Here is a 13379-nt window from a genome sequence, read left to right on the forward strand (position 1 = left end):
ATGGGGATAAAAGAAGTGAATAGTTGGCAGTAGAAAGGTGAGTTCGTGAGAGTGAAATAACCTATTTTGAGAATCCTGAGGGTCTTGACTTATTTGCTTATTTTATTGACTTTATATTGTGTTGCGTGAACTAATCTTAATCGACCTATGATGCTTACTAGTACGTGTAGTGTACTGATACTACTTGTAACATCCTGTAAATCGTATCGAGTGTGAAAGCATTGTATAAGTCCTTTGGAATCTTATATGTTGGGTTACATGCATGACTTTAGGATAAAGACCTAAGAGGAGATGGTCAAAATGAAAATTCACTGCAGTTTCACGAAAAGGAGGTTCGACAATCGTCCTTTGTATCATCGATTAGTTTGACGCTCCGTCCTTTGCACCGTAGAAAGTAAGGAAGAGAAAGTTGCTCACGGGAAATTTCACGACTTTGACGGAGTAGATCGACGCTCCGTCGATTTGTTCGAAGCTCCGTCATTTGTACCTTAGAATTGACCTAGTACAAAGACCATTCGATGGAGCAGATTGATGCTCTGTCGATCTGTTCGACGCTCCGTCATTTGTACCGTCGATTGTGCCTGACGGGCTGAAGTTATATAAGTTGTAAAATTTTAGTTTTTCTTCCATTCTTTTCACTCTCAAAAATCGTAAAGACGAAAATATCTCTCTAGGGCTCCAACATTAAGGTAAGAACATCTTAATCATTGATTATCAATCCTAACATCAAACCCATGATTCTTAACATGATTCTTGTGACTAAAATCTAGGGTTTGCAACATAATACTTCCTAATGTGATTCAAGCTAGGGTTTGAGTGTTCTTCACTAGAAAAGTGAATTGTTAAACTTTGTTTAACATATTAAGGTATGTCTCTCTTTTAAAAATCTTATCATGGATATATGTTTTCTTCTCAAAGGTTCTTTATTGAATAAAAAGGTGAACTGCTCATGCAAAATCCTAATTCATGTCTTTGCTTGTGGTTGGTGTGCGTGAGGGGACAAGCCCACATTAAACCTTGATTGTATTATCTTCTATATACGTATATGAGATCATAATCATTTTCTTCTATAAGAGATGATCAGTGATGATGGTTAATTGTTGGTATTGATGACTTTACAAAGAAACTAAGACAAAGGAATCTTGTTTAAAGAAGTGGAAACGTTTTCAAGATAATCTATGAAATTATGGATTTTCGTAATGGCATAATGAACTTTAATGCTATTTGATGGTGTGACTACTTTGAGATAAATAGTGAATCGGCTTCTATGCTATGAACTTTATTGTTGAGTTTGGCCTAGCTACTCAGAGGAAGGACAGCCACTATGGATCCTAGTGTGATAATGCCTAGCCATTCAAGAGGAAGAGTGGCAACTTCTGGGTTCACTACCTCGGGTGTGATTATGCCTAGCTATTCGGGGGGAAGGATAGCCACTGTTGAATTTCATATTCCGGTGTGGCGCGCTGTGACAAGGGAACCTCTACGGTCACCCCTTCGATGTGCTTGATTCTTGGGCCTGCATTGGCATGTGTGATATTCTTATTTTCTCATGGAATTTTTGTTGTTAATTATGATCAATTGAAAGGCATAGTTGAAGTTGTACCTTGACAAGAGGCCTTATAATCGGTTTTGATAATTCTTATTGAGATACACAAACTGAATAACTGTTCTTACATTGGTTTCACATGATTTTCAGGACTGACTTCTTTATGTATTATTATACTTTATTTTCAAATTATTTGTTGTCCCCGAGGCACTCACTGAGTACGAAGTACTCAGGCATACCATTGTTGTTTTTGATGGTATGTTAGGTAACAAGGAGGCTTGAGTTCTTAATACTCCGGCGTTTAGGAAGGACTTCTTTGTTGTGGCTGATTTGGTGAGCCCACACATTCATTCGTGGGACACCTTATTTATTTATTTATTCATTATATTAGTTTTTCGGGCTACGTCCCGATGAGTCAGACTATTAATCATTTATCTTAGAAGCTCCATAGTATACATTCTTGTGGGTAGTTGTTGAGTTATTGATTAAATCTCGGGCACGTTGTTACGTTTGACTAAGTATTGATTACTAAAGACTTGGATTGATTTAATTCATATATGCATGATTTGTTTACCTTTATTTTATAAACTGTTGGAGGCGAATGTTGAACTTGGCGGGTTCAAGTGTTATCATTTTGTCGTTTAGGTTCTTTCGATGTTGTTCATGACGTCGGATTCCAGTCACGTCTAGGGTGGGTTTTGGGGCATGACATGTTATATCCCGTATTTTCACATATTCGGAAATTTTGGAATAATTGTGACTTATAAGGAACAAGGCCATATTTTGATTCTATTTGATACATGTTGTTGCTTATGAGAAGTGTGGACGCGAAAGCGTCGGGGAAGGCTAAGGGCGAAATTGGAATTTTGGTAATTAGTTTCGGGAATTACAAAAAAAAAAAAATGGGATCCATAATTGTTTGGGCTCAAAAAAAAAAGAAAAAGAAGTAGAAGAGGCCCAAGCCATGGTCCATTATAAAGGACCCAAGCCCAACATAATTCATCCATGTGATGAATTAATAAAGAGGGATATATATTAGTCATAATCCCATGGAATTTTCAAGACAAACTTAGAAGGAGAAAAACAAAAGAAAGAAGAGCAAACAAAAGAGGCCATTCGGCCACGTCTATGATTTTTTGCCCCTTTGAAATATTGTTCCAAAAATTATTTTCTTGTGGTATTCCTACTAATTTAAGGGTCCTCTACAACTTGGTGTAGTTATTTTGGAAGATGGGTGCTTGTTTCATCAAATTAGTACCTTAGTCAAGTGAAGAAGTTGGAAGAAAAAGGTAAGAATTAATTCCCTTTTATTATGTTATGAAGGTTTGTTTGTGTTGTAGTATATGAAAATGAGTAGAATATATAGAAATATGGAAGTTTGCAAAGTGGGTGTGCATGTGGCCGTATATGTGCTATGTTGTATAGTTAGGATGAGTTGAATTTTATGTTGTGTTTTAGTTGTGGTTATTGTGGAATTTGTATTGGAAATGAAAGTGGAATGAAAATTGGATGAAGTTGGCAAATTGGCATGTTGGCCGTGTGGTATGGGTTGGTAGAATGGAAATGGATTAATTTTGTTTAGTATGTTAATTGTGTTGTTATGATCCTTATAATGTAAAGGAAGGCTAGATGGTTTAATTTGGCATTGAAGTTGATTGTAGAAGATTATGTTATTTTAGAATGGCTTTATGATATTATGGAAATGAAGTTGTCAAAGTGTGGATTATTGTTGTTGGTTATGAATTTGTAAGTAGAAAATGTGTTGTGATGGTTTTGTTGCATATGTAGGAATTTTGAGTGGAATATGGAATTGATGGAATTGTTGAATATTGGATATATGGCTTGAAATACTTTTGGCCTAAGTCGAATGATCTCAAATTAGTAAGTAAATATGAAAATATTGAAGTTAGTTGGGAATGTGAAGTTAAGAATAGAAGTTGTTGCATTATGTTGGAAAAAGACTATTTGTATTAGAAATGCGTTTTCGGTTGGTTATTGATATTGTTGATATTGTTGTGGTTGTTGTTGTTGATATTATGGCCGAGCTAAGTCTCGGGGATGTTGAATTTATAGGGGAAATCTTGCCGAAATTTCGGTAGACAAATATGGATTTAAGTTTGAATGCTTAAAAGCTTGAAACTTATATTTGGCAACTATGACCAATTGTAGATTTTGAAGCAAACGGGATTTGAGTTTGGGCGAGCGTAAGAAGTGAAAAAAGGTATGTGAAGCTATCCCCTTTCTTCTTTTGGCATGTCCTAGACATACTAGGTTGAGATTTGCGCCTCGGGGACAATTCTGTTCATCGAAATCCGAGTCTGATTCTAGGCACTATTCATTCAATGTAATTGAATTATAATTCTTATGTTTTGTTGGAAAACTATCCGAACATCCATAATTTGCACAAATGTGATAGAATTGTTTTGAAATTTACATGGATGACTTCATAAGAGTCGATGTTCGTAATTTGTATACGCCACCTCGACTTGACCCGAGGTGGGCCCACTAGCCCCGAGACTCCTTCGTTTGCCCTAATACACTTATCTTTGTATAATGTCGGGAAAAGACCTTTGCTTATGATTTTGGCTATTATAGAACAACGTTTTGATTGCTCCATGATATTCGATTTATATTTTAAACTATAAATACGATTTCAAAAGTATTTTTGTGAGATAAGCTCCGTGTTGATCAGTTGTTTTGACTAGCTTACCCAATGAGTTACCATATGATTATGTCAAGTGTCATAAATGTTTTGATATGTAAATTTCATTAGTTTCCGCACTACTCTGCTTGTGCCTATACTATGACATCGTTCGCCGGTTCCCGGGCCGGTTTGTGATCGTGCGCACTATAATAAATTCGGCGGTATCTTTGTGTTACGGTTCCGAGACCTCGCCATAGGGCCGGGTTCCGTTTATGGAGTTATCTTTGTGATATGGCTTATGATATGTTTGATGATATGATATGTTGTGTTTGGGGTGTACGGAGATTTGAAACCTTTTTGGGTATCGTGTGTGGCACCAGCGTCGGAGTGGTGACCACGTTCCTGAGCCTTATGCATGATCTCTGTTTGCATTATGTACATATGTCTTCAGTACAGGTTTGGTATATATATTGATCCGGTATTTTCTCTCTGTACCTTTCACTTTAGTTATGGTTTGGACTTCTGTACTTTATGCTTTACATACTCAGTACATCTTTCGTACTGACCCCCTTTCGTCGGGGGCTGCGTTTCATGCCCGCAGGTATAGAGGTTCGTGATCTGCCAGTGTAGGCCACACATTTTGCTATTACAGAGTGCTCCTTTTGATCCGGAGCCCATATGTTGGTACCTACCCTCTGTGATGTTTATGCTTTTGTATATTTGAGTATTTGGGGTACGGCGGGGCCCTGTCCCGTCATATGTTTGTTTCGGTTTGTAGAGGCCGTAGTCATATATGTGGGTCATGGGTCATGTGTGTGTTCGTTTGTTTACAATGTGTCTTACGGCGGTCCCGTTTCTTCTTTATGGCCAAAACGACCCATTTGTCCGTATATGTGTATGTATCTGGCGATGTATATTCTGCCAATCTATCAGATTTGGATGCGGCCTAAATGGCCCGTACTTTTGTATATATGTGTATATCTGTTCGGCGATGTGTATTTCGCCGCCCCTTCTGACTATGATATGATAATTTTTGTATGCGCGACCGCTCAAGTTGGCATTTATTTTCACTTCTGTCTAAAATGAGGAACATGATATCTGAGCTAGGATAAATTATGATGATTTGATATGAAAGTATGTTTGGGTGTCCAAATAGGGCGCCAGCCGCTGCCCACGGGGCTGGGTCGTGACATGACACTACTCTTGCGACATGCTTTTTGGGTGTAGGTATGTTGCAGGTGTAAGTTGAAGTTTCTTCGTGTGGATTTATCAGGCATTCTCCTACAACCTCGCTTATCTCACTCCAGGCAAAGGCTGTGTCATTTATTTTTTCTTTCTATGTAGTAGGAGCTCTTATACCTGTCTAGACTAGGTCCTGGGGAGTTCTTTTCAACTTTCTTATATTTGAAAGAGAGTCTGTATGCGCTTTTACTTAATCTTGTGATTTTTAAGAAATTGCTTATTATAAACTGGCTGAATGTTTGGGTAGGTTGGTAAGGGTTCTCCTCCTAGGTTAGTAATATGGTAGGTGCCCGCACGACCTGTGGGTTGGGTCGTGACAATTGGTATCAGAGCCTAGGTTACCGGTCTCACAAGTACAAGAGCAAATGTCTAGTAGATTTTTATGGAATGGTACGATGACGTCCGTACCCATCTGCAAGAGGCTATAGGACATCTAGAAGTTTCCCTTCATTCATTCTATCGTGCTACCCCACCACATCGTCTCCTAGTTGAATCCAATTGGTATCTAGTTGATTCAAATTGGTATCTTGGCGGGCAAATTAGTATCTGTCGATTCCAATTGGTATCTCTCTACATTGACTCAAGGAAGACCTTCCATGAGTAGGTGCGTGTTTATTGTGTGAACAAACAAAAATCTCGTGATAGGGTAAAGTGTTCCGAATTGTGTACTTATTTTAAAAAGATTAGAAGGTTAATAGTGCATTTGTACTTGTTAGGTGAAAACCGTATTGGTATGTGCCAATGCAAATAAGCGAACCCCTACGCGACCTGAATCGCGGTGGGCCAAATTTCTGCCCATCGGCACTGTAGCACTGCTCCAGCTATAAGTGGACCACCATAGCGGGCTCCCTATAGCGAGCATAAGACCGCTATAGCAGGCCTAAATTTTGCAGAATTCCACTATAGCGAGGCTCTCATCGCCATAGCGGTACCGCCGCAACAGTACCATGAACCAGTAGCTCCCCCCTCTGCCCCCTGTTTTTCCCAACCTGTGCAATTCTTCAAAAAGTCAAGGAGAAACCATTTCCAAAGCAATTACCTACATAAAAGCATCTGCCCAACTAGGGCAATTGTCTTACAAGTGCCCTTAAACTGGGGCACCCACCCCAAAAAAACAGAAAAAAATTATCCAAATATTCCAAAAATAAACCAAAATCAAGAAATTGTTTGAAACATAAGTCCCTGCCAGGGCAAGGGATAACTAAAGCTGTCATAAAAGGGGAAGGGGGGGGAAAGGGAGATCTCTAAGCCACTCCATGGCTAGTCGCCTCGTCACCACCATCCTTCGAGTCACTAGAGTCCTCATTGCCGAGTCCGAACGCGCTGAAGAAGGAGAACTGAGGGGCATCTCTGGTGGTCACCTGGGATGCTTTGCCTTCGAGACTAGGGCCTTCTGAAGACTTTTGACGCCTTTCCACACCCTCACGAACAGTTTGTCCCTAGCCTGGGTTTTTTTTTTCTCCCTGTCCAAGTTATCCCGGAGATCCACATGGGCCTGGGCCAAGGATCCGTAGGCGCCCTGCAAGGTATCCACAGCTTCCCCCATCTTGATCTGGGCATCTATATAGCCCTTCATCTGCTCAATAGTAAAATAGCCACTACCAACAGCACCACTAAATGACCTGGCTTCCATGGAAGGCCATGCAAACCCCATCATGGCCGCCTTCACTGCAGTCATATCTGCATCAATGCGCTCCAAGGTACCCGGGGTTTATGAATGGCCACTTCCGCCCTGTGGGCCACCGTTGTCATCATCATCGTCTGAGCCAATACTCTTTCTCTTGCCCCTGCCTGGTGCTCCCTTAAACTTCAGTGGGTCAAAAGTGATATCACACTCCACATAGCGGTCCCCAGGCTCTATAGGTACTCTAGCATTATGACATAGATGGGTAATCAAGAAGGGAAATATCAAACTCACGCCAGCCTTGGCCATAAAACTCTGCCACCTCAATCACCTGCATCCCCACATTCACGGGCATGCCATCCAAAATGCAAGCCACTACCAAAGCTTGGGGATAAGTGACATTAGTAATATTGCTCGAAAGGCGAACCCATCGAGCAACGAGATTCAGCCACCTCCGAGCCTCAGGAGTGAAGTGTTGACTCTTAATGGCAGAATGGGTGACACCCCAGGTAGCCTTCCTCCTCTTTGACTCTTTCACTAGCATCCTCACCAACCATGGCCCATTCCCCTCGTGGTCCTTAGCCTGAAGCTCAGCCAGTCAAGGGTTGGGCAACCTATGAACAACATTAAGGGCCTCAGCACCCACCTTTATGTTGACCCCCCTGATAGTAATCTCCGGCTCTGGAGCAGTCTAGTCAATAGTAGGGAGAATAGCATAGAATTTCTTGACCCAGTTGCAGTAAACATTCCCTGGCTCCTCGACTAGCGGACCCCAAGCTATGCGATGTAGAAGCTGATAGAACTCCAGGTCCAGCTCCCCCACTCGATCCATAATGAAGGCCACTTATGGAGCAGGACCTTAGTCTGCTATTCCATCTAACGCCTCTTGCAAGTATGGGAGGCGAACTTAACGTATGCGGGGGGATCTGGTTGTTGTTGTCTTTTTTGTTGTTGTTTCAGTTGTTGTTGTTCTTGCTATTGTTGTGAATACACCATATTAGAGTGAGAGACTTAGCCGAAAAAAGGGAAAATCGAGTTAGAATATTGAGGCACTAAGATTTAGTAGTGAGAGGCCATGCATGAAGTAGTAGATGCAGCTATGTCCTTATTCTAGTGTTAGTTTAAAAATTTCAGGGTGTTGCAGGCCAAATATCGTCAAATTCACATTTAAGAAGTGCGAAGTGAAATATACCCTTATTATCAAGATATGGTCAATCGAGAATTCAAGTGTTAGTTTAAAAATTTTGGAGTGTTACACTGAGTATGTGTCAGTCGTGTTATCTGGTCATATGGCGGAGTTGGGTTGAATATGAGGTACTATTTGTCAGCCAATCATTGGTAGTTCTTTAACGGTGAGTATATTTATATATTGTGGATCTACATCCTAGGTTCTTTTCGGAGCGGAGGATTTATGGCTCGGGTCTGATGAGTATCCGGAACGAGTAGTACATAGACACCATAGGTCCCCTGCAGGTCATGACTACTGAGCAATGACATCAGTTAGCATGTATGTACAGCGTAGTTGGGCCTTTGCATTGCATCTGCATTGCATTACATCTCATATTTCTACGTCCTGCATGTGTGTACTGCCAGTCTGTTACATTGCATTGTGCATCTTTTATGATTTTGTTGAGATCGTGTGAGGTGGTGATTATGAAGGTAAGTGTAAGAATGAATTCTAAGTGGTAAGTTTGTCTCATAAGGGTATCATAATTGGTAAGTGAACTAGATAAAAAGGTTCTATGGCTAAAAGTTGGGAATTAGATGGTAGTGTAAATGAGAAGATGAGATTTTAGTAATTGGCTTAAGGGAAGGTAGGGAATGGGTTTAAATGACTAGTTAGATAATCAGTATTTCCTATAGGGAAAAAAGAAGTGAATAGTTGGGAGTAGAAAGGTGAGTTCGTGGGAGTGAAATAACCTATATTGAGAATCCGGAGGGTCTTGACTTATCTGCTCATCTTATTGACTTTATATTGTATTGTGTGAGCTAATCTTAGTCGACCTATGATGCTTACCAGTACGTGTAGTGTACTGATACTACTCTTGCTACATCCTTTTTGGGTGTAGGTATGTTGCAGGTGTAAGTTGATGTTTCTTCATGTGGATTTATCAGGCATTCTTCTACAGCCTCGCTCATCTCACTCCATGCAAAGGCTGTGTCATTTATTTTGTCTTCCTGTACAGTAGGAGCTCTTGCACCTCTCTAAACTATGTCCTGGGAGTTCTTTTTCAGTTTTCTTGTATTTAAAACAGAGTCTTTATGAGCTTTTACTTAATTTTGTGACTTTTAAGAAATTGTTTATTATAAATTGGCTAAATGTTTGGGTTGGTTGGTAAGGGTTCGCCTATTAGGTTAGTAATATGGTAGGTGCCCGCACGACCCGTGGGTTGGGTCGTGACACTTGGCCCCAGTGGCCCTTTATGATTTTAATTCTTCCAACATAGTTCCAGATTAATTTAAAAGGATAATTTTCCCGCGTGACTATGTTGCACTGATCAAAGATGTTTTATGGGACACAAATCTCGAGGAGCTCACAGTAACGGCCCAACGGGGTGTTACATCAGATACTAATTAAACAACTATTTGTCCTCGAACGGCATGGGACGGGGAGGAATTTAACGAGGTCATTATAACATGGAACGAGTATTTTCCAGTGTTAACATTTCACCATAATAGTCATCCAGCGCCTCAAGTCTTTTCCCAGAAATGAACTGTTAGAGTCTACAAATCAAAAACATCCGTGTAAGAATGTACTTTATCGGTCTACTATGAGAAATCAATTAAGAAGGCGTTCTAATTTAATCGGATAGTGTCTTAAATATTTTTAGCAGGAGAGATAAATAAAATGGCATAAATAATAATGGAAGAAATTTTGGAGCACCGCCGTGGAGGTGATGAAGTGTGATGGCGCGCATGCACTGGCGTGGCCAGGGAAATGCTATGGCAGTAGAGGGAAGAAAAGAGATGGCACGCTGCGGCAGCTAGACCAACCGCTGCAGCGCACCCGCTAGCGCGGCAAAGAACAGCCATGGCGGTCGTTGGGTCAGCTCCATATTTGAGGTGGCTTTCCATCTTTCCCATTCCCATTTTAGTTCTTCCACCCGAAAATTTTTCCCTCTTCCCTTTCCAATAGCCTTTCGCACTCCTTCACACACTAAAAAACCACCCCCTTTCTACTAACTTCATCCACTCACTACTCACAACAACCCAAGCACACAAAAGAGGCAAGAAACTCTTTGGCAATGAGGGTTTTCGACTCAAGGCCCCAACTCCTTCAATCCTTCGATTCAAGGTACGTAATCACTCCTAAATGATGTTAGAACAAGTATATCACTGTAATTTCAGATTGAGCATGCTCCATTCTTGCAAAATTTGATTAAAAAGTTTAACTTTTGAGGGTTAGGTCACGGGTTGGTGTGGGGAGGATGTAGAACTCGAATTTGAACTTTGATTAACATCGAAATGGTGCTATCAGTGCGCAATACTCTAGATTAGACTGTCTTTGAGACCTTAACCATGGAAACATGAAATGAATTTTTCCTCAATTTTTGGGATTTGAATAGTTAAAGATTTGGGGTTATTTTGTTGTTCGAAATCACTCCTTGTGAAGGGTAGAAGACTTGCATGCATGTATATGACTCGATCTATGAGTAAAATTTCGATTTGGGTCCAAAAATTTGGAGAAAATTTTTGAAAATTTTCGGGTTGGCTGTTGGGGACGACAAGCCGCTATAGTGGTCATCGAGACCGCTAGCGTGGTTACACCATGGTGCATCTTAGGTGCGTTGGCGCGGTTAGGGGAGGGGAGAGAATAGGCTGCTATGGCGGGACAATCACCCGCTGTGGCGTGCCCGCAATAGCACTATGGCCTTGTGCTATGGCGAATTTGTCTGCTATGGCTGACTACTACCATTGTCGCGATCCCGCTGCGGCAGTGACCACTACCACTGTAGCATAGACTGCATCAGATTTTTGAATTTAGGCAGAAACTTGGTCGATCGAATATGAGGTTATTTTTGATAAGTTCTTTGGCTCATATAAAATAATTTGTTAACTGTTCTTAGCATTTGTGACATAAAGTTCATTTTTGTTGTAGGTATCACTTTTTCAAGGCATAGATCAATACGTTCAAGTTCCAGACAGTGTCTGATTTGCCGCAAAGGGGAGTTATCAGCATTTTATGGAGTACATGCCTAAGAACTTACTGCCGAAGAGAGGCTTTGATATGGACAAGGTGGATATTCGTGGCCTGAAATTCTATAACCGACTATATGCTATGAAGTGGGGCAAACTAGTAAAGGGTCCCGGAGAGGAGAATGAGACTTTGGTGCGAGAGTTTTACGCCATATCGAAGACGATTTATTTTTCTTCTCCTTATCTGGAGATTGTGATTAGGGGAGTGATAGTGAAAATTGGGCCTGAGGTTATCAATGATCATTATGATTTGGAGAACCACCTAGTGTCTGAGATGGAGGCTAGGGATATGGAGGGAAATAGGGCTTGGTTGGTTTCCAAGCTTTTGCTGGCGGAGAAAAACAGCAAGGTGCATTGGACCAACAAAAATAATGGAATCACTAACCATCACTTCACTGCTGAGGCGAGGAGGTGGCTAAATCTGATATCCCGATAAGGGCGCCCCTTTAGAAACACCTTTTCTATCACATATGTACGAGTTCTTATAGTTTCCTGTATTCTGGATGATGTCCTGGTGAACGTGGGTCATCACATATCTCAGGAGTGGAGGGAGTTCGTATCTGAGGTAGGAGGAGGTATGAGTTTGATATTCCCCTCGATTATCACTGCCTTGTGGGCAAAGGCTAATGTTCCACAGAGGAGGGGGGGGGGTGAGTCGGTGGATTTGGATGTCTTGTTTCATCTACTATTGGTGAGGGGTCATGGTTTGCTTGTTCAGCATAAGAGGAGGGGACCGGAGGTCATTGCTGGGGCTAGTGGGAACTAGGCAGATGATTCTGGAGCACCCTCAGTTCAGGGGTCATTCCAAGTGTTGGGTGTCAAGGTAGATGAGGTGAAGACACTGCTGATTAGTGGTTCCGGGCTTAGCCGTTCTGGCACTACTACTGGCTATTGCACCCGGGAGGAGATGGAGCGGTATATAAAGGCCCAGGGGAAGATGAAAACCCAGGTGGATGATCTTTAGGTTATGTACACTACTATGGTCAAGGACCATGGGGATCGTCTTACTAAGCTTCACGAGGGTCTGGACAAGGAGAAGAATAGGGGTAAGGCAAGGGGCAATCTTGCGATTAGAGTGTGGAGGGCTTCAAGGGCTTGTTCTAGATGATGCAGCCGGGTGCGATGCTTCCAGTTGAGGATAGAGATGACCTTGAGCACTACTCCTTCCTGGACGAGACCGTGGATGGCGCTGATAGTGGAGGAGTTGGCGGCTCAGATGATGATAACAATGAGGCAACTAGCAGGATGGAAGAGTAGGGGTGTGTTTTCCCCCTTTTCATGATAATGATGTTACCCTTTTAGGGCTTTGTGCTTCAGACATTTGTTTCATTTGGTTTTCCGGGATGTTTAGACATTTGCTTTCCTTGCTTTTTCTTATTTTGTTTTGGTGGTTTGGATGATTGGATAACTTTTGCTTGTGTTGGGCTTTATGTTTTATCAGATGGCTCTGTTTTGGAAATTGTTTCCTGAATTTTTGCTGAGTTCAAACAGGTGGGACAGATTAAGGCAGAATGCACTGATCAACTGGTGTGTTTTCCACTGTAGCGGACTAAAATACCGCTGTAGCGGCAACGCAATGGCTGGAGTTTGGAGCGCTATGGCGGCTTGAGGTAAATATGGGGGTGCGCTGTAGCAGTCAGTAACCGTTATAGCTGCAGGCCATACTCAATGGCGGCAGACAAGTAATTAATGGGGACTGCTGTAGTAGGCGTGGACCCACTATGGCAGACCAATGATCCGCTGCGGCTACAACTGTAACAGTGCCATTTTTTTGATGCCACATGACTTTGCGCAACGCTAGGAATTTATCGAATCCTTTTTCATATACGAACAGACCACACTATTTCAGAACGATAATAGAGATACCAATTGAAATTAACTAGATACCAACTGGACACATCTTAGGGATTCAAACTTCCGAAGTGGCACGATAGGAAGAAAAGAAGTGAAGACTTCCTAAGTGCCTTATAGCGTTCCGTGGATGGGTACGGACGTCTACGTACTATTCCACGAGACTCTACTAGACACTCTCTTATACTTGGGAGACTGGTAACCTAGGGCTCTGATACCAACTGTCACGACCCAAATTCGAGTCCGTACGAGCACCTACTTATTCCCACCTAGTA

At 41.7% G+C, this 13379-nt stretch overlaps 1 long non-coding RNA gene across 2 annotated transcripts; it reads left to right on the plus strand.

Moving 5' to 3' along the window:
• Positions 1 to 9720: 9720 nt before the first annotated feature.
• LOC132054311 (uncharacterized) lies at positions 9721 to 12714 on the plus strand. 2 transcript variants are annotated; one of them, XR_009414245.1, is made up of 3 exons: positions 9721 to 10351; positions 11156 to 11293; positions 12077 to 12714. It is a non-coding gene; the product is annotated as an uncharacterized LOC132054311 (long non-coding RNA). The 2 variants fall into 2 exon arrangements; XR_009414244.1 differs by having other exon boundaries at positions 11156 to 12714.
• The last annotated feature ends 665 nt before the right edge of the window (positions 12715 to 13379 follow it).

The sequence above is a fragment of the Lycium ferocissimum genome, chromosome 1 (genome assembly GCF_029784015.1).
Source record: "Lycium ferocissimum isolate CSIRO_LF1 chromosome 1, AGI_CSIRO_Lferr_CH_V1, whole genome shotgun sequence".
Classification (NCBI taxonomy): Eukaryota; Viridiplantae; Streptophyta; class Magnoliopsida; order Solanales; family Solanaceae; genus Lycium; species Lycium ferocissimum.